The sequence below is a fragment of the Mus caroli genome, chromosome 16 (genome assembly GCF_900094665.2).
Source record: "Mus caroli chromosome 16, CAROLI_EIJ_v1.1, whole genome shotgun sequence".
Taxonomy (NCBI): Eukaryota; Metazoa; Chordata; class Mammalia; order Rodentia; family Muridae; genus Mus; species Mus caroli.
The window spans coordinates 85,974,678-85,981,311 of NC_034585.1; the positions used below are offsets into that span (position 1 = coordinate 85,974,678).

The 6,634-nt window shown below is 49.2% G+C and overlaps 1 protein-coding gene across 1 annotated transcript in view; it reads right to left on the reverse strand.

Annotated features, from left to right (window-relative positions):
* Nucleotides 1-6,634, reverse strand: part of Tmem50b (transmembrane protein 50B) — a 27,497-nt gene that overhangs the window by 13,813 nt on the left and 7,050 nt on the right. The gene's annotated exons all lie outside the window — the stretch shown is intronic.

Below are 6,634 nucleotides of genomic sequence, written 5' to 3' on the forward strand. Positions count from 1 at the left end.
CTCACTCTGTAGACCAGGCTGGCCTCGAACTCAGAAATCTGCCTGCCTCTGCCTCCCGAGTGCTGGGATTAAAGGCGTGTGCCACCACGCCCGGCTGCAAGAGTTTTAATCCTGAATGACATAAATTTTAATCTACTATAGTTAGGAAAAACTACATTTCAAGAAGTACCTATTAACAAGACAGCATACCTGAGATCCTGTCTCAAAAACAAAACAAATTAAAAAAAAAAAAACCCATACACACACAAAAAAGCAAAACCAAACCTAGTGCAATGTATGTAGGACTCTGACTGGACACCGGTAGAGAACAGGTGAGAAGGGAGGAGAGCTTGCTTTGATCATCGGTACCACAAAACAGAAACAAAATAAAGAGGCTAGCTGTAAAGTCTTTGACATCCCTTCCATTCAGGGGAGAACTGTGAATTTGAGTGGTATAGTCAGGACTATACTACAATCTTTCCCACCTCTGGAATCTGATAAAATAAGGGATTGGTCGGCCAAACTGGAGGAAGGACCGACCACTGGATGACTTCTAAGATTCAGCCTCAGGAAGCACTGCAGCTTCCACCTGGTTCTCCTGCTTCCCGGGTGAGCGTGGAAAGTCTCCAAAGCCACCATGCTGTGAGGAAACCACAGTTGTAGCTGAGTCCCCGCCAACAGCCTCCAGGGCCAGATGTGTGAGTAAAGATGCTTGGTGTAGCCTCACCCTGTGCTCTGAGCCTTCCCAGGGAAGGTGCCAGGCAGATGGGGCAGAGAAACATAGTCTTGGATGGGCCCTTGCCAAAGTCTCTACCCACAGAACCTATTAGGTAAAACAAAAGGCATTTGAAGACTCTAGGTTTTGAGGTTAATCTATAGCAACAGCTAGTGAAACAGTGGGGATGAAGAACTGTTAAGAATGTAGCATACTGGGGACTGGTGAGATGGCTCAGCGGGTAAGAGCACTGACTGCTCTTCCAATGAAGTCCTGAGTTCAAATCCCAGAAACCACATGGTGGCTCACAACCACCCGTAATGAGATCTGATGCCCTCTTCTGGTGCTTCTGGAGACAACCACAGTGTGCTTTCATATAAGATCCTTTAAAAAAAAAAAAAAAAAAAAAAAAGATAAAAGAAACGTGAATGTAGCATACTAGCCCACAGGGGCACACCCACTAGCCCTCAAGGACACAGGCCTTTGATCTCAGGGCTCAGGAGACAGATGCAGCCAGTGTGGAGTTCAGCCAGGAGCCAGGGGTCCATAGTAAGACCATCTCAAAACAAAAACAAAGTAAATAGGTAAGTGAAAGAGAATAGCATACTATGCTAAAATAAAAACAAAAGAAGTGTACCCAACAGGAGATTCAGAACACATTATAATGTCTAAAAAGATCCAACAAAACAAAACCCTTACTTAAAACACACAAGCTATGGCCACCTCCTCTGTTTTGTGTTTAAACAAGACTTCAAGAAAAGAAAGATCTCTGTACCAACAGGATAAGAACAGAAGTTGTGAGTCTAAGACAACCCCCAATCCAGCTCTACACGACCCCAGACACCGAGAAGCCCACCAAGAGGAGCAAGTAAGTGGAGGACAGGTGGATCGGAAAGACAGACAGAAGGATGTGTGAACAGTGAGCGGGGGAGAAACTGGAGACTCAAGGTAGTGAAGAACAGCCTGCTGTGAGGAGCCGGTGATGCCATCTAAGGTTAGGGTGGTCTGGCCCTTGCTGCCAGCGAGTCATGTCTGAGTCTGTGGCCCTGCAGCAGTGGGTATCTGGTACCAACAAAGGACAGATGGACATCCCTGGTCTGGACTGCCGCCTGGAGCCGTGTTGCTGTCTGTGGGCTATGTAGACTTGCCAGCTGTAGCACTCGTGAGAGCCAGCCCTGCACCTTGCCTGGGCAGCACAGTAGAGCTGACCCTGAGGGTAGAGGCAAGGGTGAGCCAGCTGGCTCCAAGGGACTGCGGCGTGTGGGGGAGCTGCCCTGCCCCATCATTTGTCTACTGTGTAATGGTTTGGAGACCCCCTTCCCCATGCCCCTCACTACCTACAACAGGCAAGAGAGCTGGTCCAGCCCCTCACCAGCCACAGCACTTGGGAAAGTGGACCCTGCTCCTCACCTGGGCCCTGGTGGTGTGGCACAAGTGAGCTGACCCTGATTTGTGCCCCTTGCCAGATTCGGCACTGGGTGAGCTAGCTGGGGCAGTGCTAGAGAGCTCCCTGGCAGCCTTGGTGTGGGAGAGCTGGTGAGCTAACCAGCTCAGCTACCACCCAGGCCCAGATCCAGGGCTTTGAGTTGGCTCGTCCCAACATGTACCCCAATCTATGATCTGCTGGAGCTTGTGAAGGGGCTCCTCATATGAGATCTACTGGATCTATAGGAGAGGAACGGATCCTATGAGGATCTAGTAATGATAATGTAACCGAAGCCAGAGCCTTGAACCAGACCAATGACTCACTGCAAGTAATGAACAATTGCAAGGAGAGCGGTGTGGACCAGAGGGTGTACTGTGGGACACACTGTCACACGTGACGGCTTCCACAGTGACATTTGTTTTCCTTTGGGGGCGAGGTTGCAAGGGTGGAGAGTACAAATGGACGAACAGGAGTTGAGTGGGTTTGGGGTGCATGGTGTGAAATTTACAAAGAATCAATAGAGTTAAAAACAAACAAACACTGAAGCTGGGTACATGCCTTTAATCCTAGCAGTCAGGAGGCAGAGAAACACAGATCTGTAAGTTTGAGACTGGCCAGCCAACTGTAACCTTGAATTCCAGGCAGCTAAGGCTACCGAGAAACCCTGTCTCAAAAACAAACAAAACCCCAACCACTGGATATTGCTTCTCTAAAGTAGCAAGAACCTGAAGGAGACTCAACCTTATGAGCAAGAAAATTCAATGACCTGGACTCACTTTTATACAGCCCCACCCCAGCCCCAAAGCCTCCACTCCCAGTTTAGGAAACACAAGAAAACCATGGGATTTACTAGTTTGGGATTCCAGGTCAGCTGGACACTGAGGAGGGAGTAAGTCATGAGGATAATCCCACGCACGTCAGTGTAAACTGTCTTTCAGTTCCGTGACGAACTCCTGAACGCCTGGTGCATGGAGACCCCACGAACACCATCAGGGGAAGCAGCTGCTGACTGAGTGCATGCTGAAGAGATCCTAGCTGCTGCTCACTGCCCGGGAAACGCTGGGCTCAGTTCCACCAGGTCAGAGGGGTGCAGGACCCGCTGGGACTTCCAGGCACACCCTAACAAAGTACAAAACCTACTCACAATACCAAGGTGACCAAGCAGCCAAAGTCTTGTACCTGGTACAACAGAAGGCAATATTAGCACTTTGAGCAAGATATCCTGTGGACGTGTTATCAGACTATTAATGAGAGATTCAATATTAACCAGGGAGAAGCCAGATATCATCAAGGTCACTACAGTGTGAAACAAGACCTGAAGGCTACAGAGGAGAGCGTCATTCCCCACAAAAGCTCGTCCGTAATCGCATTCCCAGAGTGCAGCTGGAAGGCCTTCCAGTAGCAGAAACTGCAGTTATTGCCACACACTGATTTGTGACCATCCCGGGCTTAAACCACATGGGCCAGGCATGGAGGACAGAGGGACATGAAAATGTCATAGGACAGAAGGACACGAAATGATGAGTTTAAGGATGTGCAAAGAGGTATAGCAAAGATAAAGGGAACTGTATCCAAACAAGGAAGAGTTGACTGGTACCAAAGACAGTTGCCAGGTCACGGAAAAAGACAGCCGAAAGCTCAGTCCCAACACGGATTAGTACAGACCTCACTAAAGACTCCGCCTTCACTGCCTGTAGACAGGAGCCAACTGAAGACCTCTCAGGAGAAAGGGCCCAAGACACCAGGACCCTGGATGCATGGCAAGCATCTGAATGGGGAACTCTCAGCTGGAAGCTCAACTTCAATATCACCGACATAATTTACCACCTGCAACTCCAGCTCCAGAAGAGTGGGTCTGACATTCTCTCCATCCCCGGACACCATGCACATGCACGCATGCCCACGAGTACTCACATATAAAGTAATGTTTAAAGTGATATTTTATGTGTGTGTGTGTGTGTGTGTGTGCGCGCGCGCGCGCGCGTGCGCCTGAGAGCATGTATGCATGGTGTACATGCATGAAGGATCCCACAGAGGCACGAGGGACCGTCAGATGCCCTGGAACTAGGGTTACAGGTAGCTGTGAGCCACTATGTGGGTGCTGGGAACTGAACCCAGGTCTCTGTAAGAGTGGAACCTTTTAACCTCTAAGCCATCTTCCCCAGCCCCAAATAAATCTTAAAACAGAAACCCAGGTGAACAGCTCATAGATCCTTGTTCTAAACAACAAGGAAACCGTAACAGGTTTGCAAGTGACCGGGTTGGGTCTGTAACTTAGAGGTAACTCTGGAGGTGGCTGTAAGGGGTGGGAGGAGGAATTTAAAGTATCTGCTAAACAGAGAGAGGATGAGCCGGGTACTGAGATCAACCCAAGGAAAAGGCTGTAGAACATAGGTGTTAAAATACCATCTACAAGTTAAGTACTCTGTCAGACTTCCTGGTTGTCCAGTGAGAGACCACTGGTCAACACTGGGAGTGCCCACAGGGGAAACAAGCAGACAGCGTGGATGTGACAATCACCTCAGGACGTGCAGGGGAAACATACAGAAGACTACTGAAACCAGCAGGCCAGAGAAGAGTCGTCAGGGACCTAGTGGGGCCTCAAGTGGAGATGCACATCTTGGGACAAATTGTGGTCACATGACAGACTGGAGGTCTCCTCTATTTCCTGTCTCCCTGGGTTACTGCTGCCCAGAGCCGGTGTGTTTATACAATGGCATTAAATAGCACAAAAACGCCTGCCTCTAAAGCAGCGCTTCTCAACCCGTGGTCTCCACCCCTGTGGGTGCCACACGACCCTTTCCCAGGGTTCCCCTAAGACCATCCAAAAACACAGACAGCTATCCCACAATTCACAGCAGTAGCAGGAACACAGTTATGAAGTAGCAGAGAATGTCCTTTTATGGATGGGGGTCAGCACACGAGGACTATTAGGGAGCTGAAGCATAGAAAGGTGGGGAACCATTAGATAATTACTAAAGGCCTCCCTCTTGTGGGGAGGAGCACGGGGGAACGGAAGGGGCACAGATCAGTAAAACTTTCCCTTCATCGTTAGGGTGTTCCATGCTAGCCAGAACCAGTCAACACTTCTCAGTTGTTAATTACTTTCTTGTTTGTTTGTTTCCTTTTATGTGAAAGGGTCTCATGTAGCCAGGCCATCCTCAAATTCACTGTGTAGCAGAGGTTGGCTTTGAATGGCTGAGCCTCCTACTTCTACCTCCTGAGAGCTAGGACCACCACATGTCAAAGGACCCCATCCTGCATTTCATCTATGGCGACAGACAGTGTTACTAACAGGCCAAGTTAACTACTGAAAGCTTTACTGAGCACTTCAAAGGCATCCTGGGTCCTGCATTAAAGGACATCACAGGTCCATCTCCTTAGATGTGAGAATGGGAGAGAGTAGAGAAAACTGCTAACGTCTGTCTGTGTACTCCAAGATTCAAATGTTAAAACCTCAATTCCCAGCCAAGCTGATAGGATTAAGGAATAGCTGAGGGACAGATGACTATGGATTAGATTAGGCAATGACTGTGGGACCCTCATAAATGGCATTAGCAACCTTATAAAAGCAGCCTGGTAGAGATCCATCACCCTTCCCGCTGTGGCAGGGCAAACGTGGTCTGTGAGCCAGACAGCCCTCCCTGGGGCAGAGCTCCAGTTTCTCTCTGACCTATCCTTTTCTTGTCTTGTTTTGTAAGACAGGGTCTCACAAGCTGGCACATATAGCCCAGGCTTATGTCAAACTTGAACTCTCTCTCTGCCTCCCTGTTCCCAGTACTGGTACTACAGGTTTGTGCATTATGTCCACTCTGGCCCATTCTTTTCTCAATTATCTTAAATCCCAGACTAAGGTTTAAAAATTAAACATTCCCCAAGGAAATGGAAACTGCTTCTCTGAAGGCAGCAGTCTCCTTGGCACAGGTAAGACTGTGGAGCCAGCCCTGGGGTCCTGACCAACTACAGCACAATCTGAACAGACTTACTATGTGGAGACCCTGCAGTATTACTGTTCTGTTGCTTTCTGGCTGTTGTTTGGTTTGAGACAGAATCTACTGTATTACCCAGGCTTCCCAGGAAGCCCTGGGCTCATGCTCTCCTGCTGCTGCAGCTCCCAATAGCGGGGACTACAAGTGCATGGAGCTAGGGAAATTGGAGAAGTGCCTGTCCTCTCCTGAGTGCGTCTGCTACGACCAAGAAGAGAGGAGCGAGATTGGAACAGCTCACAGAAGGAGAAGCAGAACTTAAGCTGTGGAAAGAGAAGAGTGCTTGTTCAGGACAGACCACAGGCCTGAGCAGATGACCTCCGACAAAGGAGGCAGTGTGGACCAGTGAGCCCGGTAGAAGCCAGGTGGCACTCTTCTAGATAATGGGTCCACTGGTGGTCCATGTCTTTAATCTCAGCACTTGGGAGGCTGAGGCAGCTGGATCTCTGTGAGTTCAAGGCCATCCTGGTCTACAGACTACAGAGTGGTTTTATAGAAACTCTGTCTGGGGAGGGGAGGGGAGGAGAG